Genomic DNA, 27,276 nt, shown 5'->3' with positions numbered 1-27,276 from the left:
ATAGATAAAGTAGAATTAAAATAGAATAGAAAGTGCTAGAGTTAGAGGGTCAAATAAAGATGGAATAGATGTGTTTTTAGCCATTTCTTGAAGATGGCTAAGGACTGAGCTGCTCGGATTGCGTTGGGCAGGTCATTCCACCAGGAGGGAACAGTTAATGAAAAAGTTCGTGAAAGTGATTTTGTGCCTCTTTGAGATGGCACAATAATACGCCGTTCACTTATTGTCAACTATATTTTAACTATGTTTTCGCCGTTCACTTATGTTATTTTATCTAACATATCTAACAGATTTGTGTCTCTACTGACTTTAATAAAAGTTAGATGCTGTTTATTTACTAGAAAGTGCAGAATGAGGCTCTTCTCTAAATGCGTATAAGAAAATGACAATTACAAATCCATTATATTTGTCTTGGTATTGATAACTGAATGAGTTCTGTTCTCTTAGAGGAGGAAAGGCTTTGATATGGTTGGTCTGCCACTGCGTCGGAGCGAGTCTTCGTGACAGAATCTTTGTACTGAATGGAAGTGATGGCAGTCAGGCAGGCAGCAGTCTCGGCTTCTGTCAGAGGAGTTGTCTTCAGAGAGATGAAAGGGAAATCTGTCCACAAAAATGCTCTGCGAGGAGTGTGTGCGAGAGTGTTTGTCACATATATCACAAAGCTCAGTTTGTCTTCTTTTCATCTGAAGACATACTCTGTTTTTTCTTTCTTTTTTGCATCACTTTTTCAATTTCTTCATCCAACTGAAAAGAGATGACCGTATTTTAAATGGGTCAAATTGAACGATAGAATGATTATAGACAGTGCTTCCAACATCAAATGAATGCATTTGCTTATTTTTTTTCTTAAGTAAGGTTGTGTTTTTTTCCCCTCTAGTTGTTTTGTTTTCTTTGTACTAGCAATGCAAATACACCACACGGTTGAACGCATTTTGGTAAGACGAAAGTGAAATCATTAGCACATTGTTGAACATAAGCAGGTAAGCCATACAATATGGGCTTAGTCTTAGCTTGCCTTCCTTAAAAATACACCTTACAATGATCAGATTATGTTCATAAATCATCATAAGCTCCAAGCATTCACTGAAATTTAAAGTATATGTCCTTAATGACTCACATAGTTTGATGTTTATTGTTCTCTATCCAACATTTGTTATATTCATGGTCAATATCATTTTGGCAGTGCCTTGCCGTGGTATTTATTTGAGGAAGCAAAATCCCTTTTAGGGATGAAGCACCTGGGCCTGGCTGCTTAATGGAATAGCTTTAACATTAAGTAAATAAACAGCTTGCATTTGAAAGGTATGTGTGTATGAGTTTGTGTGTGTGTGTGTGTGAGAGAGAGAGAGAGAGAGAGAGAGAGACAGTGTATTTGTGCTGTGGGGAGGAAAGGAGATACGCCTACACTGGTTAGCTGAAGTTTTGTTGTGGCTTTTAAACTCCGTAATAAGAGTTTGACTTTGGACTTTGTTAAAGGTGAAGTGTGTAATCTCTGCGCCGCTTTTGGCACCAAATGGAATTACACAAAAAAATATTGTGTATGCAATAAATGTAATGCACTAATGTTCATTTGTATGGAAAGGTAACTGATTTCACAACAGCATATATAAAAAACATTGCTTTGGTTGATGATTTATATAAAGGTTTTACTTAAGTACTAATTTAATGGTGCTTTACGTTAGCTTTTTTCAAACCGAGTACAAATTTCCAGGGTGTTTTAAGAATAGAAAGTGCTAGAGTTAGAGGGTCAAATAAAGGTGGAACAGATGTGTTTTTAGTCGTTTCTTGAAGATGGCTAAGGACTCAGCTGCTCGGATTGCGTTGGGCAGGTCATTCCACCAGGAGGGAACAGTTAATGAAAAAGTTCGTGAAAGTGATTTTGTGCCTCTTTGAGATGGCACAATAATACGCCGTTCACTTATTGTCAACTATATTTTAACTATGTTTTCGCCGTTCACTTATGTTATTTTATCTAACATATCTAACAGATTTGTGTCTCTACTGACTTTAATAAAAGTTAGATGCTGTTTATTTACTAGAAAGTGCAGAATGAGGCTCTTCTCTAAATGCGTATAAGAAAATGACAATTACAAATCCATTATATTTGTCTTGGTATTGATAACTGAATGAGTTCTGTTCTCTTAGAGGAGGAAAGGCTTTGATATGGTTGGTCTGCCACTGCGTCGGAGCGAGTCTTCGTGACAGAATCTTTGTACTGAATGGAAGTGATGGCAGTCAGGCAGGCAGCAGTCTCGGCTTCTGTCAGAGGAGTTGTCTTCAGAGAGATGAAAGGGAAATCTGTCCACAAAAATGCTCTGCGAGGAGTGTGTGCGAGAGTGTTTGTCACATATATCACAAAGCTCAGTTTGTCTTCTTTTCATCTGAAGACATACTCTGTTTTTTCTTTCTTTTTTGCATCACTTTTTCAATTTCTTCATCCAACTGAAAAGAGATGACCGTATTTTAAATGGGTCAAATTGAACGATAGAATGATTATAGACAGTGCTTCCAACATCAAATGAATGCATTTGCTTATTTTTTTTCTTAAGTAAGGTTGTGTTTTTTTCCCCTCTAGTCATTTTGTTTTCTTTGTACTAGCAATGCAAATACACCACACGGTTGAACGCATTTTGGTAAGACGAAAGTGAAATCATTAGCACATTGTTGAACATAAGCAGGTAAGCCATACAATATGGGCTTAGTCTTAGCTTGCCTTCCTTAAAAATACACCTTACAATGATCAGATTATGTTCATAAATCATCATAAGCTCCAAGCATTCACTGAAATTTAAAGTATATGTCCTTAATGACTCACATAGTTTGATGTTTATTGTTCTCTATCCAACATTTGTTATATTCATGGTCAATATCATTTTGGCAGTGCCTTGCCGTGGTATTTATTTGAGGAAGCAAAATCCCTTTTAGGGATGAAGCACCTGGGCCTGGCTGCTTAATGGAATAGCTTTAACATTAAGTAAATAAACAGCTTGCATTTGAAAGGTGTGTGTGTGTGTGTGAGAGAGAGAGAGAGAGAGACAAAGAGAGAGGGGGAGTGTATTTGTGCTGTGGGGAGGAAAGGAGATACGCCTACACTGGTTAGCTGAAGTTTTGTTGTGGCTTTTAAACTCCGTAATAAGAGTTTGACTTTGGACTTTGTTAAAGGTGAAGTGTGTAATCTCTGCGCCGCTTTTGGCACCAAATGGAATTACACAAAAAAATATTGTGTATGCAATAAATGTAATGCACTAATGTTCATTTGTATGGAAAGGTAACTGATTTCACAACAGCATATATAAAAAACATTGCTTTGGTTGATGATTTATATAAAGGTTTTACTTAAGTACTAATTTAATGGTGCTTTACGTTAGCTTTTTTCAAACCGAGTACAAATTTCCAGGGTGTTTTAATTTCTCAACTGATTCAAAATTCATTGATTTATTTGGTTCAAAATAAACTGAAAATTGTAAAAAGGTAACGGTTTTTGGCTGTTCACCGTTCAATACGGTAGTAATGCTATAATATTAAACTACTGAGTATAAATAAGTATAAAATATAATATACTAGCGTTTTTAATGAAATATTCAAATAATAATATATATCTTGTTGAGAATGTGGGTATATAATGTTAGATAAAGTATATTGAGATTGTATAAGGATTTTGATTGTCATTTGCGATGTTTTATGAGAATCGGGGTCTGGATCAGTTTGCATCCTTGGATCCCCCCCCAAAAAAGACCCTGCTTTGAATGAAGAAATGTCTTTTTTTGAATCCCTCTCTTTCAAACTTTTTCTGAGCTGCATTATCTAATATTTTGGGCTAAAATATTGTATAATACTGAAATATAACTTCAATTAATGTCATTACATGGACAAAATAGCATGCATTTTACCTGTCTCTGATTTGTTTCTCTCACTGTAGACTGAAAGCTAATTCAACATATCAAACAAATAAAGTGAACAGGCATGTTAAAAGCAGATCTATTTACTGTGTGTTTTGCACCAGGTCGTGGACCAGCCGCTTTAGTTGTTATTCATAAACACAGCCCTCCCAAGCTCGGGGGAGGGAGGGAGGGAAAAAAAAGAAAGAAGACGTGGAAAAAAGAAAAAGATTCAAAGAGCTTAAGTCCAGGACTGAAAACAGGAATGACAAACACCATTAGCTGAAAAATTTCCATCTCATTGCAACTATGTTATTGTTTACTTTAGCATACACGTCCTAATATGGTTTCATCTCTGTTAAAACAGTGCAGAAGGAAGGCCAGGGGCCCGGCCCAGGGTAGAGACCTTTAAACTGCCACTTAGACAATAAGAAACAAATGTCACAGGCCGTGCCTCTCACTATTACATTATTCAACCTTACCCACGTCTCGGCTAATGATATTTAGGCTTTTTGCCTCGCTGGGTTCTCTTTCTCTGTCTACAGCCGCTCATATTTCATCCTTCCTTATGAAATGGCTTCATTAACACCGTAACACCAGTGTGTTGCTGCATTAACCAATTTCCTATTGAAACAGGAAGTTGGGGCAGGCCATTTCAAGAAAGCTAGTAGCGAATATCCTTTAGTTTACATCATGTACAGTCAGTTTCTTTAAGGCAAAGGGGTATTCTAATTCTAGAGAGCATCTGCTTGGACAAAACATTTTCCCTAAATGTTATTTTTATTTTGTTTTATTTTATTATATTTTGGCATTATGGTAGAAATGGAAGAAATGTCATGAAAATATATATATACAGTCTAAATTATATTTATATTTATATTTACAGTCTAACGATCTAAAACAATTTTAGTGTTATTATTAAATTATGTATTAGTCATTATCAGTGTTTGGTTAATTTGCCCAGATTTTATTTTATTTTATTTTATTTTATTTTGGCATTATGGTATTTGAGAAGAAATCTTATTAATTGTCATGAAAATATGATTATAAATTTCTTAATGATCTAAAACAATGCTATTGCCTTTTTATTTAAAATTATTATTCATAATCAGATATTTTGTTCATTTTCCCTATTTAAAATTAAATTAAATTAAATTTGTTATTTAATTTATTATTTAATTTTATTTTTGCAGTTAGAATTAGGAAGAAATTAGCTTAATTGTCATGACATCATGAATATACATTTTGATTTAAAAAGATTTTTATCTGAATGTTTATTTCTTTAGTATCTTTAGTTTTTTGGGGTCAGGTTAAGGTGCTTTTTAAATTTAGTTTTGTACTTTTTACCTTTGCCTTTTCTACTAAATGACTTTTATAGTACTTCTCTCTTTCGTCTTGTATCTCTTTCTCTCTCTCTCGCTCTCTCTTTCAGTCTTTCACTCTTTTGTTTGTTGTAGTTGCCTGTTCACTGGTTGCCTGTGTTTGTCTTCAGCAGGGGATAAGGGTTGGTATGTTTCAGAACAGATTAGTGCAGTCACAGGTTGTGTCCCTCCTCTCTCCGCTGCACCCTCATACACGAGATTCCTCAAGCGCTAGCCGACCAATCAAGCTCTTTTATTCTCTTCTCTGATTGGTGAGTATCTTTAGGACTTTCATTCTGCTCGTGTCTGTAACGTGTGTAAAATCCTTGCGATTTAATGCAGGTTTTCAGAACACATGGCTTATATGATCAGGTGAAGGAGCCTTCATCAAAGGGACGATGAAGAACGCTAATGCCAAGAGAAATGACAGGACATGGATATGGCTTACAGCAGAGGAAAGGGCCCTAGATCTCTCTTCACCCTCTTGCTTGTAGGTTAATGATGTGGCCGGCCTCACCTCAATCCTAAAATCCTCATGCTTATGATATTTGCTCAGCGTTATCTGCAGCTGTAGATGAACGGCATTCTGGGACATTGAGGAATGTTGAAGGTCAGCCACTGTAACCTTAGATCTGAATCAGGCAGACACTTCAGTGCAGGCTACACCTTATCTATGGGTATATTGTCATAACATGGCTTTAAATTGAGATTAGAATTTTGTGGTGTTATTCCCTGCATTTTACTTACTTTTTTATCATCCTTTTTTCCTTTACATTTATATTTGCAAGTTTGACATATCATCTATTTCTTTATATTGTTGAATCTTATGGAACTATTTTATATGAATGACTTTAAAAAGAAGAGTAATATTATTTTAAAATAATAGAATAATTAAAAAATAGTATGTACAATATAAAATATATTTGATACTATATAAAACATTATAAAAACATGCAAATATTTTTAAAAGTATTTTTAATGGGAGTTTAATATGGCTAAACATTAATAATTGACTTACATCCATACATCCATTGATCCATCTCTCCATAGGTCTCCGTTTTTCTCTATCTCTGTCTGTCTTTCACATTTATTTATTTATGAGAATTGGTAAAGAAAGGTGTTTAATTGCCATGAAAATATAAATATAAATTTGTTAGTGGTCTAAAAACAGATTTGATTTTCTTTAAGCAAATTATAATATGTTGTAACATTATACATTATTATAATTTTTTTTTTTTGAGGATTTAGTTTATTTATTTATTTTTGACAGTTTTCACTAAAAGATGAGATTTACTCAAAACAGCTGCCTTTCTCTCCTCATGTTCCACAAATGAGTAGTGAAATCAGTGACTATATTTTGCTGTGAAGTGTTTTGCTACTTTCAGGCTGAAATAAATTGCTTTGATTAGGTTTGGTTGTGTGAGTAATACCATATGAACAGGCACACATAGATTGAGTTTTGGTTCTTTATTCCAAACGCTGTCTGGCTCAATCCTGCCTAATAAGTGCAAAGACAGATAAACTATTGTCACCTCATGGAATGGAGGCGGATAGGACATAAGTAATCCGTATTGATTTTGACATTACAATGTTGTAAGTGATAACTACGTTAACAGCCGCTATAAAACCAAAGCCCTAATTAGGCCGTATTTCATACTAACCATTAGGTAGGCTTTTTAATTCAACGGTGATATCAAAGTGATCAATTTTCCTTGCATTTTGTGCTTTAGAAAAAGCAATGCACAAAGCCAGCTTTGTCTTTCAGGCAAAAGGGAACAGCATTGTTTTTAACCTTCTCTTAATGAACTTTGTGTGGCTGTTTGCAGACTTCAAGGTCGAATTCGTAGAATGGCTGTACGCTTTTTGTAAACATGTTTGTATGCAGACATGTGTAAATACAGTAAATGTGTACAGGCTCAGAGAGGCCATACCGGTTTACTCTGTGTCGTTGTTTTTTCTGATAGATGGTTTTAGCACCTCATGTGCGCATGAGTCTGTTTGTGCAAACGTCTGTGTGGCCAGGCGCTCGTGCACCTGCAAAAAACTATAGTTTCACAACCCCATAATGATGCTTCTGCTCACAATGAGCATCTGTTTGTAATCGTGGGCCACAAGTGATCGAAAAAAAGAAGAAAAGAAAGAAATAAAAAGGGCAATGAAAGCAAAAAAGAGAAGAATGCTTGAGGAGCCGTGGTATTAAATATGAATTAATGGAATGAAGCCTATGCACGGCTGCAACAGCGAAAAAAAAAAAACATTAATAAAATGTATGTTACTGGCGCGTAGGTACATTTGGACTTAGTATCCTTTAATTAGAAGTGCGATATTAGCATCTCATAGGGATTTACACAGGGAAGACGCTGCCGCAGACAGGAGCACTTTCATTCCACTCTGTTCTACATGTAATGAGTGGTATCATTAGTTGATGGAGAGGATTCTGCCCCGACTCTACCTTGAAAGGCACGTCATTTACATACCTCTTAGCAATACGGCCTATAATGGATTCCTCAATGAATACAATAAAATAGCACTTCTTTAAATTTTCAAGAGTAATGTGCACAGGCTCTGATTCGTTTGTTGGTGCGGTTTGGCGAAGTCAATCGAGACCAAGTCCTGGGGGGTTGGTGAGGAGAGATTGACTTATGTCTGAGAGTTAAGACCTCAGATTTTGCTCCAGGAGAAGGAGAAGTGCGTCATAAATTCGGAATGAGATCAATAATGTGGCGACATGAAAGTCTTAAAGCTACGGATCAAAAAAAAGGGGAAAGCATGACACAAACTGTGTTTTTGTGATCAGTCGAGTCTGGGTTTGAGGGTTTTTTTGTGGGATGATTTGGGTTGCAATGCTGTCATTTCTGATACAGTTGCTTTCAGTAAACGGCAATAGTTAAATGTCATTATTCATGATAATTCGGCTGGAAAGTGGAGGTGTTTTCCTTCCCCTTTCAAATGTAAGTTTATAAGCACAATAATGTGGCGACATGAAAGTCTTAAAGCTACGGATCAAAAAAAGGGGGAAAGCATGACACAAACTGTGTTTTTGTGATCAGTCGAGTCCGGGTTTGAGGGTTTTTTTGTGGGATGATTTGGGTTGCAGTGCTGTCATTTCTGATACAGTTGCTTTCGGTAAACGGCAATAGTTAAATGTCATTATTCATGATAATTCGGCGGAGGTGTTTTCCTTCCCCTTTCAAATGTAAGTTTATAAGCCCTCAGATGTCATCCCACCCCCGTCTCTCTCACATATTTCTTTCACTTCTTTTCCCCCTCTCCCACCCATCGGATCAGCGGTGAAGTGATTTTGTATTATATTGATGAGCTTCAAAGTGGCAAGTGTAGGAAATGGTACCTTTGATCAGAGCATCTCTAGGAAATGGAACCTGAGGGTGTGAAGTCCACCAGGTAAGAAACATCCAGCCCACGTAAGCCCCTCCCTCATCACGTTTGAGCGAGACAAAAGCCCTTCCCCCAACTTCCCGCCACTCGAAAACACATATTTGTTTTGGCTGTTTTCATTCCGAGTTACATGAGCACCGATTACAGCTTTTCATTAGTGAAAATTGGGTATTTGTTTTAAACTTTAACCAATCACTTTGATATGCTAATTACGCTGTAATTTAATTTGAGTCCCATAATGATGATGCCGTTATTATGGACATAAATGATGCAGTTAAGCAGAGAGTAATCTCATTTGCATACTGTACATGCCGGTAAATTAAGGCCTTTCCTGCTTGGCTTCAACTTTAATTTTCCACTTCTTTTCACACAGCCTCTCTCCCAGCCCTCCATCTAATAACAGGCCTTTGCGTGTTTGATGTGGAGAGCCGCTGTTACGCTCCGAGTCTAGTCACAATATGTAATACATAAAGGGGGCTCGTTAGCACACTGAGTGTGCCTCTAAGATGCTGCCATTAATAGGAAGAGGTGGGTCTCACTTCAGGCTTTTTTTCGCAGATTCGTTTTTTTACCCCAGCCTCGTATTCTTTTTCTCTTGGCCATCTTTTTGTATTTCCACTTTTTGTCAGCTCAGAAAAAAAAAGAAAAAAAAAACATTAAAGAACTGAAGCACAATGTCGGTTAGCCATTCCGCAGCAGGCGCTGTTGTTTTGATCATGGAGAAGACTGATTGGTTTAAAGGGCGATTTGTGTGCCGGTGCATGATTCATGGTCATGGGACGAGCAGGGTGCACGTGTTTATTAAATCCCTTTTTACCCTATCACGTTTATGTCGACGGTTCCTTAATGCACTCGCAGTAAATCCTACAGTGTCACCGTCTTAATTCTCATAATTGATTTTCTGTTATTTATGTTTTATGTTATATATATATATATATATATTTATTTATTTTATTTTATTTTTTGAAGATTGCGTGAGTGTTAGAATTGAAGGTAGAAAAATTTTACGAAGACTAAACATATTTAGCTTGTTTTTGCTGGTCAGTACAATTGATATTTTAGAGCTTAATAATTTGGAGTCTGGTAAGTAGCCTTATTGGGAAGTGATAAATAAAACGCTTTTCCTCTCAGAAAAATCTTCTTTTCTGAATGTGATTTCTTTTTGTAATTTTAGAAAAAAGTCTGTCTCTCTCTCTTTCACTGGGTGGAGGGGATATTTTATGGACTTAATGCTGACAATACAATTGCCCTTCAGCGCGAATGCTTTTCCATTTTGTACCATAAAGAATATTATTTTCCTGCCAGCCAATTTTCTCCGTTAGTCCCTAATTGGCTCCATAAATCTGGTGGCGTGGAGGGTGAGGAATGTTTCGGTGTCGCAGAGTGTAATCCTCACCCTTATTTACCAATTCATTAAGATTCATTGATGCAGGATAGGGTGAGAGGAAATGACAGCATAAATCAGGGTTCCAACATAATGACCCTAATCAGCTGGGAATTGCAGAAAATGGCATGATGAACTATGTCCTTGCGTTAGTGCCCACTGTACGTTGTCATTGCGCTTGCTTTATGGGTGGGACGCATCTCCCTGACTCGGACTGTATTTAACACACAAAAAAAAAGAGTTGTTAAAAAGCCGATTCCATTAAAGCGCTCGTCGGTTTCACGCAAGGTCTTCTGCCGTTTACCCCCAGCATGCCCTTTACCTTTGGTTTAACTGCTTAATGGAAGACAGGGGACTCGACCCTTTCTTTTTAACCCGTTCAGTATTTTAAAATGTTTATGCCTCTTAAGCACAAACCTGGTGCCTGACATCAGCATGGCAGAACGGATGCCATATGTCCGCTCATTTTGCAACACGCATTTTGTAGTAAACATTCAGAAAGATATTTCGCTTTTGAGCATAACTACAATTTGGCACCAGCACCTCACAGCTGTGCAATATCCCTTTCTCGATATTGGCTAAGTATGCAGGATGGAAACTATACCAAGCGATGTTGTGGTTGATTGCGGTGAGGAATCTTTGTTGTATAAAACTATACAGAGGCCATGTGATTTCTAAATGTTGCAAAGTAGTCTTTCGGGGTTCCCCTATGGTTTTTGCTTTTGTTCACAGACATGAGATGTGACGTCAAATGTTTTTGTGCAGAAATTAGGTTTTGTGCATGCAAGCTCGGAAAATCGCTGAGATCTACAACATGTTTATGCCTGATAAAGCCAAACGAATGTCGATCAGCGTGACCTATTGTGTATTTTGTAATCAACGCTGTAAGCGTTTAAAAAAGTGTGTTTATAGAGTGATTGTGTTAACATTTCCTTGTCATGTATTGACAAATCAGAAGGCAATTATGGTTGTTATTAGAGATTTTGATAATAATTTCTCATGTAAAACTTCACAAACAGCAACACAGACCTGAGCTCTTATTTGCACAATCATAGTTGATAATTATTTTTTTTGCTTTCCTTATGTTTGAGTGTTTCTACAACTTCAGGCACTTTTATGTCCCAAGGGTTGATTTTTATAAGAAGGTCACTTTAAAACTATCCTAGAAACTTATATCTATGCCTTATCATTATTATTTTTTTATACAAATTTTTTTGCAGCTTTCCAAAAGCTTTTTATATAAACATTTTTGTACTCTGTCCCAGTCCAAAGTTAATTTTGTAATTTTGTCAAATTATGCACAAATTGTGAAAATATTAATTAATTTTTATGATTTATATAATGCTAACTATCATCATTTCCAACACAGAATGCTGGTAAACACAACACAAAATTTGAAATGTGATGGGAATTACAATATGGTAGTTTTTTTTTAAGAAAAACATGAATGAATTCAGATTTTTACATACTTTTTACATTTTTACATAGATTTTACATAGTCTTTTCATATTAAATGTACTTTTTAAAAATCTACTACCATTTTTTTAGTAATCTTAGTGCCATCAAGTATTTAATTGATGCTTTTCAATCACATATATTTGTATTTGTATATTTACAGTCATTTTTAACAAGCAGTATGATGTTGTTATGCTATTGGGCCTGTAAATCGTGCATTGAGTATCCAGGTTGCTCTGCTTGGCTGTAGTTATGTTGTTGCCTTTTTCCAATAATGCCAATTGACACTATGGCAGTGCAACTGGGTAATTTACCCCCAAGATAATGCTTCTAATAATACAGGCCCTCTCATGGTTTAGACTGGAAATATTAATTAGACAAAGTTCGCGGAGGCTAAACTCCCCGTCCCACAAATACGCGTTTGACACATTTCCTCTGCGCAAAAGTCCGCGTTCTCTCCACCCACGGGAGCGCTCCTTGCACAAATTTCGAGTAACAATGATTAAAAATATATGACACACTTTTAAATAATATTAAAACAATATGCACTTTGGCCAGTCCCAGAGGATGCGGGAGATTGAATGCCTTGTTTTCTTTGCCGAGTGCGTGCGGGTGTTTGACAGTTCTAATTTGTCCGTTGTGCTGTGGGGCCTTTTGAGTGAAGGCCTCCTTCCCCACGTCTCGATGCCTCACGGTGAGACCCGACTCACGGTTACCGACTCTTCGCTGCCGTGCTTGTGCGCTAATCATCACAAGCTGTCTGTGAACAAATCCTTCAATGTCGCTTGAAGGAGAGTCGCTCAGGAGTTTGACGTAAACCACTCATGACTGTAGTTCCACATCCCAAAATTGGCCTTTCTATCCTGGTAGCGGCTGCATTAAAACTCATTAGACTTTTTCTTATTTACTTTGGTCTCTCTTGGCTGTTTCGCTAAAAATACCATGTCCTGCCTTACTTTTGTGCGTTCCATCATAGTCTTTGCACAGCAGGGCTTTAAACGCTGCACAGACTTTGTCGTAAATTCATTCGGAGGAGGCAAACTGTTTTGTGTACCTTTTGAAATTATACATCTATTTAGCCTCTCCGCTGGAGTTGTCTTCCGGTTGACGGCATCCTGATTGTTAATTTCTTGTTCATTTCTCTAGCTTGTAGTGTGATAATGGGTTTATATTTATTTGAATCATTGTGCGCAACATTACAGAGCGCCGGCATCGGTTAGCGGTGATGGTCTTGGTGATATGTTTCAATCTGGATTTCACGCATAAGGATCTTATTACGTTCCTCTCGATGTGTAATAAATATGTGTTTAGACCCCTGTATCACTTGGTTTTGTAGCTCTTCAGAGTGGTAGTAAATCGATTTGGAGAGTTAAATGAAATGAATGTGAGAACGGTTGGACTGAGAAGACAGGAAGTTGAAAAATCAAAACACTACGCTGTTAGGAAAGATTAAAAAGGACGTTTTCAATACTTTAGTTTCGGGACTTGACACACAAAAGAAAATTCTACTTATCTGCTCACCCTAATGACGCTTGATGAGTTAATAATGAAGTATACACACGGAAGTTGTGGGGGCTGTACAGTTTTTTTTAATGTTTCTGAAAGAAGCTGAACAAGTCTGCTTTCACATATAAAGTAAAAACATTAATATTCTGAAATATTATTACAATTTAAAACAACTGTTTTCTATTTTGATCTGTTTTAAAATGTAGATTTTTCCTGTGATTGCAAAGTTTTTGCAAAGCCATTACTGATACTATGCTGATTTGATGCTCAAGAAACATTTCATCTTATTATTAATGTTGTAAACATAATATTTTTGTGTTCAAAGAACAGAATTTGTATCAGTGTTGAAGTCTTTACTGTTACCTTTGATCGATTTAATTCATTAAAAGTTATTAAAAAAAACTTACTGACACCAAACATTTATATATATAATGTTCAATATTATATATTATGGTAGATATTATGAAGAATGTCCAAGCTTCTCTTTTCAAGGAAATAGATTTATGCATCCAAATCCCCAAAAAGGACAAAAAGCACCATAAAAGTGGTCCATACAACTATATTCCAATTCTTCTGAAAGCATACATTTGCAATAACATGAGGGTGAGTAAACGATAACACCTTTTTTAGGTGAACTATCCCTTTAAGAGAATAGTTGTTTATGTATACACCACCTATCAAATACTTGTTTTTTTTACTGCCTTAGTCAATACCATTGTGAATGTTTACAGTACAATCAAACTCGACGCTTTGTCATTGTAAATAGACAAGAACCCACAGCCATAATTGATATTTTCCAAGGACTAGTTACTAGGGCTGTGTGATTAATCGAAATCGAATCGAAATCGCGATTTGAGACGTTGTGATTTCCTAATCGCAAAGCCTGCGATATGGACGCGATATTACTCTGTTCCAGAGCATATGCATGACTGTCAGCCTTGAGTTGGTAACCAATAGAGTGAGCGCACCTCCGTTCTCCCCAATCAGCACTGCTCTAGCCAACTGCGTAAACCCCCCCCATTAAAAAAAAAAAAACAGAAAGCGGGAGAGAGACAGAGTGGGATTATAGCGTCTACTGGGTCAGATCGATAGTTAGGCAAACAAAAACTAAAGAAAAACGTATGCAACTTAAGCTTCGAAATGACAGACAACGAACAAAACAGGTAATTTCCAAGAGCTGCGTCGACGAGCCGTTCACGCTTGCCGCACTCACGCAGCCTGTCTCATAATTCTCGTTTATACTCGCACCCGGCTCCGCAAACAATCGCAATATCTGTCAAAAAAATCACAATTTGATATTTTCCCCCAAATCGCACAGCCCTACTAGTTACTGAGTAATTGACTGTGGTAATGTTTAACAGGTTTTACAAGTTGCTTGCTGCTGTTTTCACAGAGGCAATAAGGATGATGCTGCGTGTCTGTTTGTTCCGCAGACCGAGCCGGACGTATAGGAGGAACGTGAGGTCCGTGAGATCCAGCCTGTTGAGCAACACTCCCCTTCCCCATCTATTTCGCATTCACGTTGGCCGTTAGCAGCTGTAGCCCAGCCGTCCTAATGCTTCTTTAAATGTCAGGAAAATGACTGTTTGTTTGTCTTGAGATTCTCCTCCAACTGTTTATTCAAGACGGCCTGTGTTTGCATTGACTTTTCTGTCCATACATGCTTGCCCGCCTTCTTCCATTCTTTTCGTCCCATCGCTCGCTGTCTTTCTCTGAAGTGTGTTTACATTTCGGCTCGCCCTCTGGGTAACCTATGGGATCTGTTGATAATTCCACCTGGTTAATGTTAAATTGCTCTTTGCGAGAAGATGTGTTTGTTCATAAACAGAAAGAAAAGGCCCTGTTCCCCCCTTGTTTACCGTAGTCATGGCAGCAATCAGTTATTAAACAAATAGCGAGCTTTGTTTGTATGAGCTGCCGGACCGGCATCAGCCCTACAAGGTCTGGAAGCAAACTCAAGAAAACACAAAAGAAAAGACAAAACCCGTCTGTCCAAACGTGCTGGGGTTTTGTTCTCAGAATGTCGCCACAGTAGTGTCGAGATATGTTTCTGGCCTGGAGAGGCCCGTCGAGATTAGAGGGGCTGTTTGGTCTCACAGTGAGATCTCCTTTTGGCAGAATGTCATCGCTGCTGTCATTTCCTGTTTTGAGAGTGCCACAAGCAATTCTTTTCCATGAGGGCAAGTCACTAGCCCTGATTGTGCCGACATGTGTGAATGATGCAAAGTTGTGCCTTGGGGTGGAAGACCCACACCGAAGGTAACATGTTGCATGATATCTGGCTTAGATATGTAACAGACAGACTTTTGAGGAGGATTAGCATCCAGGTTTGATCTCTGTCAATTTGAGTGAACTTGCATTACACTTTGGGGTTTATTTATTCGTTTTTTTCAGTAAATTGTACATGCTTATTTATTTATTTTTTTACATTTAGTTTGCCTTTGCTGTCATCTAATGCTCTAATGCTTAATTTACAAATTAAAAAATCTAATAATTAAAAAAACACTGTTAAATGTAAACTAACGTACTATCTCAAAATGATTTTTTTATTATTTTATTTTTTTTATTTTTTATTTTTTTTAACCAAGTAGAGTAGAATTTTTATATTGTCCATTTATCGGTTCTTGACCATAGCATGAAAATAATTAGCAGTATCGACCAGAATTTTTTATATCAGTACATCTCAGTACACGCATATGATGTGAATAATTTTACATTTGGGTTTATAAGTTTTATAATCAAATCTCATAATGACTATCTGTTTTTAATTTTGTATATTATAATGTTGTGATGCCTAAATTAACTTAGCATTTTTTATTTTGTTTTGTTTTATTTTATTTTATTTTTTTATTATTGTACATTTGTAAAGAATGTGTCCCCACTTTTCACAAAAACAAACCTGAGTGTGTGTGTGTGTGTGTGTGTGTGTGTAAGAATTATCAGCCTATTTGTATAGGCCAGAATTTATATATCGGTAAATCTCGGTGCTTTAATATGATGTAAATAATTTTACAATTTGGACAGTGTCCAAGTAACAAATAAGAAAAAAAGAATAATTAAAATGAAGAAATATTTAATTTGCTGATATGTCAAAGAGTAGGCATTACTGCATGGTTTTGTAACAATTTATACAATTATTTTGGGGTTGAATTTCATACAAAGCTAATTATATCGCCATATACACTTTTACTGTAATATAAAAATGTCTCGTAATGTACCGTGATGTACGGTCATAAGGTAATTTTTCTCACACCACAATCCCTAGCCAAAATACAGCTGTCTATGTTACTCATCAGGAATCCTTGGGGGAAAAGCAGAAAAGGAAAACCTCAAGATGCTCTCACACCTTTTCAGTCGTACAGATCATTGTGTTGTCTAGACAAGCAACAAGGCTGAACCTAAACAACAGTGTGATCACGGGGTTTTGTCGTCCTTATTGTGACTACTTATCTGGAGCATAAGAATGTTGTGCTTTTGTTGTGTGCTTGTGTAAACAGGGGTGGTGTGAGAACACAGGCTTGTAAGAGCAGGTGGGCTTTCAGAACTTACCGGAATGACAGCATCTTTTTAACGCTGATGGAGTCTGCTTTCCGGCCTGGTGCACGGCACACACAAACACACTCTCTCCATAAACACAGTCAAATCCAGGGAAACAATAAATAAGGGAGAACGCTTTTGATTTTCTGTATTTGCTCATGCTTTTATGTAGGCCAGGTGGGGTGCGTGTGCTCGCAATATCAGATGAACCGAGCAAAACGTCAACATACACATATTCTGACCTTGTTGTATTATCCGTTGTTTGTTCCAAACACTTGTTGTGTTTAGCAAGCAAGTGTTTTGTGCGGAAAAGGCGCAGACATCTGATGATAGAGGGGGCTTAATCTCAGGGAATTTCCATTATATTGAAGTTTTTTCCTTAAGTCTTTGTTTTCTTTTTATTTAAAGCCACGATAAACACTGTAAACAAACAAATCTGTTTCTCGTGAACCCTTGCTGGTTTTATATGCGTTTGTCTGTTATTCATGTTTATATTGCATTCAAAATGCGACGACAGAAAATCACAGCTGCACCTTTGTTATCAAAGCGAGGAGAAATCCAAAGCTGGAATCATAATGATAAGACACTAAAACAATATCTTAATTCATAAAGCCGTTGACATTATTAATGCCCTTCCACCAAGTTATTTTTTTCTTCCATCTATTTGATATTTGTGATGGATAACAGGCATTTTCTTTCATCCTTTTTTTGGTCGCGATATTGCAGCTTTTGAATTATTCCATGGCGAAATTTAATGAGAAAGTAGATTTATGGGTTTCATTTGTTTGTCAATTCCGAAATTAATTGGGTGTTAATTTTAGCTGGCCCTCTTCAGACGTGGATGCAGGCGCGCGTGCATTACTTTGCATTCGTTGCAGCTTCATGTCTTTATTGTGGGTCACTAGTTTTGCATACATTAAAATAGCCCCCCGGCACATTCTCATGATTACTTTTAGAGATGCCACGTATTCGCAAATTTACGCCCTTCCTTTATAATTATGAAAATTTAGTACGGAATGACAGTGCATGCATAATAGCCATTATCACCCTCTTTTATGGAACACAGTGAAAAAAGGAGAGAGAACAAATGAGACAGTAAAACCTAAAAGAGACAGAAAGAGAGAGAAGCTTGCTAAACAAGCCACAGCTTGTTTGTGGGAGTACCGGGTACTTGGTCCATTTGTCTCTAATTGAAAGGATGATTTTGAGTATGGAGTAGTTTAGTTACACAAATAGGTTATGTAGTGTATTCAGGGTGTTTTTGGAGATAAAAATAAAATATGGGATGAAAGTGGTTCAGGGTTCCCACAGTCATGAAAAACCTGGAAATATCAAGTTTTTTTTTAATTGTGAATTTCAGGATTTTTTAACTAAAAAATGGCCTCTTTTCATTTATTATATGTAAAAAGTGCATTATGGGTAACTGCTACTGAATTTATGTTTATTTGTCCAAAGAAAAAAAAACATACAGAAGTAAAGTTGTTGATGTAGTTCAGATTTAAAGTGCAGTTCAGTATTTCTGATTAATCACTTTTACATATGCACTTGTACATATGTAAATGTCTGTAAAAATGTAACTAAATTAAAAAATATATTAAATATGAAAACTTAAAATAAATATGAAAGTAAAATAAATAATTCTATATAATTATATTTTTACAGTTTATTTTTACATTTATTTATTAAAAATATTATTTATTTTTATAATATCTGTGTGTGTTTTATATGTATATATTTATTTTCTGTCTAGTAGCTGTTGTGTCTTATTGTTTACAGTACATCTGCTTTATCAAAAACAGACAATAGAAGAGACGCAGCCCGCCAGTGGTCCAGATGGGTCAATGCCCAAAGTGTTCGTCTGCGTCTGCAATCGCCTCTCCCCTGCAAACCTGGCTGAACAATTATCACGCGCCTTATTACTGTCTGAGAGGGGGCAGCATTATAAATCTGCATTCTTTTCAATTTTCACCTGCCTATGTGATTAGCACCCACTGCTTTAAGGGCATTCATTCTGCCTCATATCAATAATTAATAAGCCAAGTTAATTTACTTCTGCCCGACTTGGTCAGCTTCATTAAGATGGTCTGAAACGGGGCTACGAGGCACTCCACGCCAACAAGGGATGAATGCAAAAGATATAAATCTAAGTGTCTGTCTCGGGACGACGTGGATAAATCAGTGTGTTGAAGGAGAAAACTTTTGAGAGTATAACGCAGTTAGTTGGGAAGCGTTTGGAAGAACAAAAAGCCTTTTTGTTTGTCTGAATAGGCATCGTTAAAGTGTAATGTATTATTGGAAATACTTTGGAAGTACATCGGAATATTTTCAGGTTTGTTTATTTGTGTGCGGGCCCAGGACCGTGGCGTTAACTCAACACCCAGGATGCAAACGTTTGCAGAGAAGTTTTGAATTGGGCGATTTGTAATCCGACCGACTCCCCTGCCCTGTTTCCCATTAAAAAGCCATCGGGCTGAGGTTCTTCTGGGAGCAATGCAAGTAAATATATCCATTCCACTTGAACAAGTTTTGTTTGTGAGCGAGTGTGATTTCTTTTGCCTCTCTGCTGAGACGTGACCGAGGTTGGGTTCCCATCCCATTCGCTCTTTGCTGTTTCTTCATGCTTTCAGGCCCAGCATAAAGAAGAAAGGCAAACAGAAAAAGACAAATAACTTATTTTAAGCTCGCATCTTTTCAGCCTGTGATGTGATGAAAGATACAAGAAACAAAAGTATTACAAAAAAAAGCTTTGTCATGTTTTCAGTTTATTATTATTATTAAACTAGAGTCATGCTTGCAAACAAAGCAGCATAGATGAGGAAAGATGGGGAAAGTGAAATTGAGCAGCACAAAAGGAAACTGACTTTTGCGTGAAATTGTTTTAAATATGATTTTTGACACTTGTTTTGTGTTTCTGCTGCAGGTTTTTAAGTCATGATGCAAGAGTCGGGGACAGAGGCGACAAACGGAACGGCCAATCAGAACAGCGCCGCACCTAGTGTGGAGGGACACAGAGAAGTTCGATCCAAGAGCGCCACTCTTTCCTCTGACATCACAGTGTCTGACCTCATCAACTTCCAGCAGCAGCAGGTCTTTCTTTCTTTTCACTCAGTTCTTCCATCATTCGTTTGTTCGTTCATTCATTCTTTCTTTCCTTGTTCCTTTTTTTCTTTTCCTTTATTCCTTCCATCCTCTCAATTTCTTTTCTCGTTTGCTACTTTCATCTTTTGTTCATTTATTAGTTTGTTTGTTCCTTCCTGTTTTAATTTCTTTTCTTTTTATCCTTCATTTCTTCATTAATTCTTTATTTTTTCATCATTTGTTCATTCATTAGTTACTGTGTTCCTTCTTTCATTGCTTATTTTCTTTTTATTCATCATTTATGTATTTTTTTCTTTCATTTTCTTTCTATTCATTGTTTATTTGTTAGTTTTCTGCATCCTTTTTTCATTTGCTCTTTTTTAATTTTTCTTTACTCTTACTTGCTTTTGCTCTAATGCTCATTCTTTCGTTCATTCATTACTTTCTTTCTTCCTCTTCCTTTGTTGATGTCCTTTTGATCAGTTGTTTATTTTGTTTCTCCCTTCCTGCTTTCATTTCTCATTTTCAGCCATCATTTAATCCTTGTCCTTTCTTTCTTTCTTTCTTTCTGTCTGTCTTTCTTTCTTTCTTTCTTTATTAACTCTTTACATTGTTTTTGTTCATTCCTTCTTTCCTTCCTTCCTTCCTCTGTCTGTCACTCTTTCATTCTTTCCTTCCTCTCCCTTTTTCCTTTTCCTTTTTTTATTAATTCCTTCCATCTTTTGATCATTTGTTAATTATTTTGTTCCTCTCTTCCTTCTTTCATTTCTTCCTTTTTTGTTTCTTAATTAAATTCTTAGTCCTTTATTCGTTTGTTCTTCCCTACCCATGTTTCTTTTTCTTTCTTTCTTTCTTTCTTTCTTTCTTTCTTTATTTCTTTCTTGCACCTGTCTGTTATTAACGCATGTCAACAGCATCCTTCTCTCCCCTCTTTAAGTGCTTGTAAATATTTAATCATTGCACCCCCTTCAACCAGAGTACATAAACACATTATTATGATTATTTATGTATATTGAGAGCGGTTTGAATTTTTAAATGCACTAAGTGCTCTTTCTGTGATTGTGTTTTTGGTTGCCAATGTGTTTATCCCGGCAACTCCACAGCATCTGCATTCAGGTGAAATATTTATCAGGCTTGTTGCAATGGACAAATGCATAGGTGCAATGGAATTTATGGACAGTCGTGTATGTGCTGCATCCCTCCGGACGCCACAGATTTCACCTGTCGCATTGTAAACACCCCTAACACTCAAGTCGAGATTTCAGAGAGCTTCCTTTCAAAGCACTAGAGCGTGGAGTGTTGCAGCTGTTTTTATTATATACCAAGAGTGCCCAAAACATCCTCACTCACACTGAAATAAACAGACGAGCTCTTTCTGTCTGTCTGAGTGTTGCGTTTGCCCACACGACAGCGTGTTGAGCGGGCCAGCATTGAAAAGATCAGCCAGTCGTGTGTTATCTGCACCCCACGGCATGATGGGAGATGTTGTCAAGGGTTGTTTGGTGGGGATGGGGAGCCTCTGAAGTAGCTGTCTGTCGAAGTAACACGGCTGTCGTGGAACTGAAGAGCGCAATGCCTTGGTTTTAACGGCAAATGGGACAGTTCTGGTTTGAAAACCGAGAATGACCCAAAACTGATTTGTTTTGGTCTTATTTCATAGAAGGGATATTGATTTTGTATTGTGTTTAATTTGCTAAGATGTTGGTTGTGAATTAGGATGATTATTTTGGATTACGTATAGGAATAAAACTCATTTGACATCTTGATTTTCCCTTCAGTCTGCTTGAGATCAATCTGTAACTAGAGTATATCGCCGTCAATCAATAATCTGAAGCATCTGTGATTGACTCTCGCTTTCGCCTTCCTCTGAATTGCTTCAGTCTGTCGTGTGCTTCTCGGACTTAGCGTGATGTTGTCAGTTCGAAAATCACAAGCATACTGAATTCATTACCGCAGTCGTCACATAAAACCATGGATAAGATTTCAATAACTGCAGGCCACAGTTGAGTAAACAGTTGCACTGAAACTTAATTCCTGTTGACTTTGCCTTCATTCTGTGCCAGGGGCTCAATCTGATTCACTCGGCTGAGACAACAGGGTTATGACTCTGATGAATGCAAGGAAATGGTGAGAGAAAGAAGGGAGAGGAGATAGAGAGAGGCTGAATGCCAGAGCGGTTGACCGAATCAGGGATGTGCACTTGACACTCTAACAAAAAAAGAGTAGTATTTAACATTACTTCATAGTTTTATTATGACTGTGGTGAGTGAAGGAACCATCTTTTGCTTTTTTCATGCTTGTTTATGGTGACTAACAGCAACTATTTTAACAGCTTTTTCAGAATAGTGCAGCTTAAAACTACCATTAAAGGCTAGTTTTTCTGTGTGGAGCATAGTTTCCATTTAAAGGGGTCATGGGATGCCCATTTTCCACAAGTTAATATGATTCTTTAGGGGCCTTAATGAAAAGTCTATAACATACTTTGGTTAAAATTTCCAAATGGTAGTGTAAAAAAAACACCCTTTTTACCTTGTCAAAAACAGCTCTGTTCACAATGACCCGTTCAGATGTCATAGCTTATCAATTAAATTTTGTTTTTTCATCAGTTTTGATCATTACAAACCAGCTCTTTGTTTTTTTTTCTTCCAAGAACAAGGATTCAGTTATGTAATAATTGACAGCTTTTACAACAGATCAGTCTCTTGGCTTGTGTTGTGCACATGGTACATAAAGCGTGACCTTTTTAAACCTCCAAAAGCCCAGTTTCTCCTCTGACAAGCTGTACGGTTTTATTATCTCTCAATTTATAAACCCCTACGACTCCTTAAATACGTGAAAAACAACAAACCTGGAGGCTGACATATCATCTATCCTGATTAGTCGACATAACTGTGAAAGACAGTGCTCATTAATAAAGACGAGGGATAAAATAATTGTAATCTGTTTGATCATTTCGACCTTGACAGGGGAATTTATCTTCTCGAACTAGTCAGATTTGGGGGGAAGTAGACCATAAGCTTCATTTAAACATCTCCATTAGGAAGTCAAATCCCCAGTGCTATTACCTTATATAAAAGAGATGTGTCCCTAAATGGGAGTTCTCTAGATACAATAGAGCCTTTAGATTCAAATAAAGCCACCTCAAACGTCTTTCATCCTTGTACTAAAGAATTTAGGTTTTCTCTTTAAATGGTTTATGCATATAATTCACCAAAATTAAAGGGACAGACCACCCCTGTCAGCATTTATGCAAAAGATTTCCATTATGGCACAAGCGCCATCTCCAATGAGCAATTCATCTGTCTGTGGTCGACAAGATTATGGGAAAAAACATGTCTGCGGACATCCTTATGATGTAGTTGGGATGCAGTTCCAAGAAAAAGCAGTGGAGAAGAGGTTTAGGGCAAATATCAAAAGAAACTGTGTAAAAACTAAGGTTATTAATAGGGATGCACCGATACCGATACTGGTATCGGTATCGGGCCCGATACTGAGCTCCTGTACTCGTACTCGTTAAAATGCCCCAATACCAAACGCCGATACCACACAGCATGTGATAAGTGCCATATTCAGACAAAGAAACACCGACAACAGACAGCAGAATGGAGTTATTAGAGATTAAAGATGTCTACGAAGTATATGTATGCAATGAATATAAAACATTCAGTATTAATGCCTGTATAGTTGATTTGCGCCAGCTGGTAAGCAAATCACGCTGAGTGGATTGTGCGCGCAGTGGCACAGATGCGCGAGCTTGTCGAGTGAATATCCCTTTCTCACAGACATCACTGGAAAGTTTGAAGTTCGGTCGGATATGTCAAAAAGATGATTTTGGTTTGACTGTATCTATTTGATCAATTAAGTTAACCAACTAACATTATACATACTCTTTTGGTTTCTGTACCCAGTATTTAAAAAATTTACAAATGCAATGAAAATATTGTTATCAGTACTTGGTATCGGTAAGTACCAAAAATAAAAGTATAGGTATCGGGCGAGTACTGGAAAAAGTGGTATCAGTGCATCCCTAGTTGTTAATTTAACTTGTTCAGTAAGTACAATAAGTTACACATAAAAAGAAAAAAAAAAGTTTTTTAATTGATTGACAGTCCTAATAAAAACACATCTTCATAATATAATTTAATATTTCAAAAGAAAGTTGGTTTAAATGTGTTTTTGTATGGTGTCACACGAACACCATATGTTTATGTACTTTTTTTTTTTGCATGTCAGCCATCGCTCATTGCAGCAGCAAGTGCACCCACAGGAATTTCCCCATTCACAATACAAACATCCTTCCATGGCCACACAACCAACACAGCGATCAGATATAGCTCATCTCTCATGTGCTCCCCGCGAAATATGACACATTTGTGGCCCAAACCTGGAATCGTACTGGCCTATATCTGATCTCACACAATGTACGGTACTCTCAGTGCAACTTAAAGCGAGAATGCCGTCAGTCCCGTACTGATTGCGTTCCATCACAGGCTGTTATTCGGGCCTCTTCAGAGAGCGCTCAGAGTCTTGTCTTGCACTCAGCGAGGCAGAAAGAGAAGTTGTGGTTTTCAGCAACATCTTTTGATGAGGAAGTGAAGATGATCTTGAGAGATAAAGATTTAAAGTAAATAAAACCAACCTGCTTTTATGCAAGAGCAAAACTTTTTTTGGTGTTTTTAGCTTTTTTCTGCTGCTTCTGTAACAGGAAGTCAACCTGTGTGAAGCACAGTCAGTTTCTGATCCAGCTCAGTTTCTAGGATCATCCATCTGGGAGCCTTCTGATACCCCTTTATGCATTAGTTTGGATTAGGCTGTTGAATATAGTTGCAAATGTAATTTCTGATCTTGCATGCAGCGATGACACCAGAAATAAATGTAGAACTTTTTTATAACTATTTATTGTACATCCTGTTTATGGACTGCGGAAGGGTTTGATTGACAGCGAAGAGGGTGTGTAGCTCAGTTGATCAAGGAAAAATCTGATGAGACATATTTGAGTTTGACTTTGGTGTCTTGACAAATCATAGCACAGCTTGAGACATTGTTGAGATTATTGGGCTCTTTCTCTTTTCTTTTCAGAAGTTTCGATTTGCTCACCATTTATCTCATTGCTGCCTTGAAAAAACGATTGAGTAGTATTGTTTGCGGTTTTTCTTCATCTTGCACATTCTTCATTCTAATTTCTGTGCATCTAAGCCTCAATACGGCACGATTCCTGATGAGCGATTAAGTAGGTGCATATTTAATCTCTTGCATGTTTAAGCAAGCAGCGGTTGACTCAGACTTGCAGAGTGACTGCCAGGAATCCTGCTCAGCTGATACTGCCCTTAAATTTTAAATATTAATGCCCTGTCTCATGGCAGTCTTTTTTTACTCACATTTGAGAGCACCCTTACTCAAAGGCATACCACCATCGTCTGAGATTGGTGTTATGACACCACATATTGCCCCAAATTGCTTTATTGGTAAAACGCTAGTGCTTCCTTCAATTTTGATAATTTTATGGAATCCCTCGTTGAACGGTTTAATTATGTTATCACCCAACTGGCAACATCTGTCTTTATCCTGGAACAGGTGACAGTTTTATTACGGGACGAATCTCTCGGCTGGATCTGCCGATTGATGGCCGATCTGATTCATAATCGTACAGATGGAGATTGAAATTGTACATTAATGTGCTTGTACGTAGAAGAGAGGAGAAATAATTATTTGCAAGGAGAGAGAAAAAAAAAACAGAAACACGCTGTGCGTAATTCTCCAAAGCCTGCTACAATTGAAGCATATTGCTTTTCGGGATCGTAACTAATTGTTGCAGGCAATATATCCCTCTGGCAGTGTCCTTCTCACCCCCCGATACCCCTGATGCTTTACTCCGCTCATTTACAAGAGTGATATTTAGAACAGGCTGTCTGGAATCGGCAGGTAGTAGTTGCGTCGTCACAATGCTCTGATCTCCTCCGCAGCGATGACACGCAGTTCACCCATGATAAAATGCACCTACAAGTAGTTTGCATCCTGTTTACAGGGTTTGATTGACAGCGAGGCGATGAGAGGGGCTTCTCCGCGCTGGCATGCGATAGTCGGATCTGCCGAACCGCTGTGGAAAGCCTCTACGTTAGAGTGCATGCTGGAAACTGTTTTACTAATGCATATCAGGTCAAATGGTCAGCAATGGAGACAAGTAGTGGAGTGAGAGAATGTGTGTATGCATTTGAAGAGGCTGCCAAAGTGAGCCCAAATGTGTGTGTCCATATGCGTGAGTGGGTGGGTTTTGCATCACTGCGTGTGTATAAAAAAGGAGCATCCTATTGTTCCACTTCCCATATACCCTTGCTTAAAAATGGGGGTCAATTCGTATGCATACATACATATGTGTTTGCTATGCTGGTACCATTAGTGAGTATGAAGCACTTCTTATTGCCTGCTGAGACCGGATGGGCTTTGATGGCAGCGTGTGTGTATGTGTGTGTGTGTGTGTGTGTGCCTTAAAGAGGGGAACTCTACACTCTGAGCAGGTGTTCCCAGCAGCTGTCGGACTGTGGCTGCACTGGGAAATGCATCCGTGTTGTTTTAGTATTATATGGCTTATTTGGAGTCCCGAAAGCAGCGAGGGAGGATTTCTTCTTAACACGCCACTTGAGTTTTCTCATGAAAGAATAACCTCTGTCTCTCTGTAATCCTTCACGCTTTTCAAACAATCAAACATCGCTGCGGCGTGCTTGCCTTAAAAGAAATGCATGACGACGTCATTTCATACTTTTGAAACATATTAATGAACATATACCCGTTTTCGCACGATCTTGCGTAAGTTGCGTCGTCATTGAATTGGAATTTTTACATACAGAGCCTAAAATGAACAATCGCCCAGTGGCGAATGTGAGTAAAAATGAGCATTGACGAGTATATGAAAGAGTGTTACTCTCCTGTTGTCCGGTAACTGTTTCTATTAATTCTAATAATGCCTTGGGAATGTGGTATGGTTTTACACAATTAGCAAATCATAAAGACTGCGTTGACATTTTATAAATATGTAATCTGATGCGCTGCCTGTTTTAGAGTGAAGCACAGCACTGTGATCTTTTCACATGAGACACTCATGATAAGTGTACTTAGTATCTCAAAGAAAATGTAACATGCGCTAAACATCTTATCAAGTTTGTAATCACCATGGTTGATAAATCTGTCATCAACAAAAGAGAATTTCACTTTCTATTTCTAAAACTTTCTATGTGGTTTTCCACCTAAATGAATTAATAAAATAATATTAGTGCTGTCAACCGATTAATCGCGATTGTGTGTCTCCGAGCAACACACAGCGGTGTTTCGTTACTGAATGAATCCACGTTTTTGAACGACTCGAGTGAGTCAATGATTCAGTGGCCCATTCATAAGGACAGTCCCTTGCCTCGTTTTTGAATGAATCAGCCGTTAGAATGAATCGGTTGAATGAATGAATAAATGACTCACTCATTAAAACAGACATTTGCCGCCACCTACTGGTGGTTTAGTCATATTTAAAAGTATTATTGCATTTTTTCATCATTTATTTGTATGTTTAAAAAATATGTAAAACATTAATCTTATAAAATTATTTATGCATTTGAAATTTTGCAGTGTAAATGCATTTATGGCACCTCAGCTTCATCAAACTGTCTGTGTAAATGCATCTAATGCCACTTCA

General features: G+C 37.4%; 1 long non-coding RNA gene across 1 annotated transcript in view; it reads left to right on the top strand.

The window, feature by feature from the left end:
- Nucleotides 1-27,276, top strand: part of LOC107713515 (uncharacterized) — an 82,089-nt gene that overhangs the window by 29,060 nt on the left and 25,753 nt on the right. The window contains exon 5 of the long non-coding RNA XR_001636896.1: nucleotides 19,438-19,604. This is a non-coding gene — a long non-coding RNA (uncharacterized LOC107713515). The remainder of the gene's footprint in view (nucleotides 1-19,437; nucleotides 19,605-27,276) is intronic.

The sequence above is a fragment of the Sinocyclocheilus rhinocerous genome, unplaced genomic scaffold (genome assembly GCF_001515625.1).
Source record: "Sinocyclocheilus rhinocerous isolate Xijiao unplaced genomic scaffold, SAMN03320098_v1.1 scaffold57, whole genome shotgun sequence".
NCBI lineage: Eukaryota > Metazoa > Chordata > Actinopteri > Cypriniformes > Cyprinidae > Sinocyclocheilus > Sinocyclocheilus rhinocerous.
This window is presented reverse-complemented; position numbering and strand designations above follow the sequence as displayed.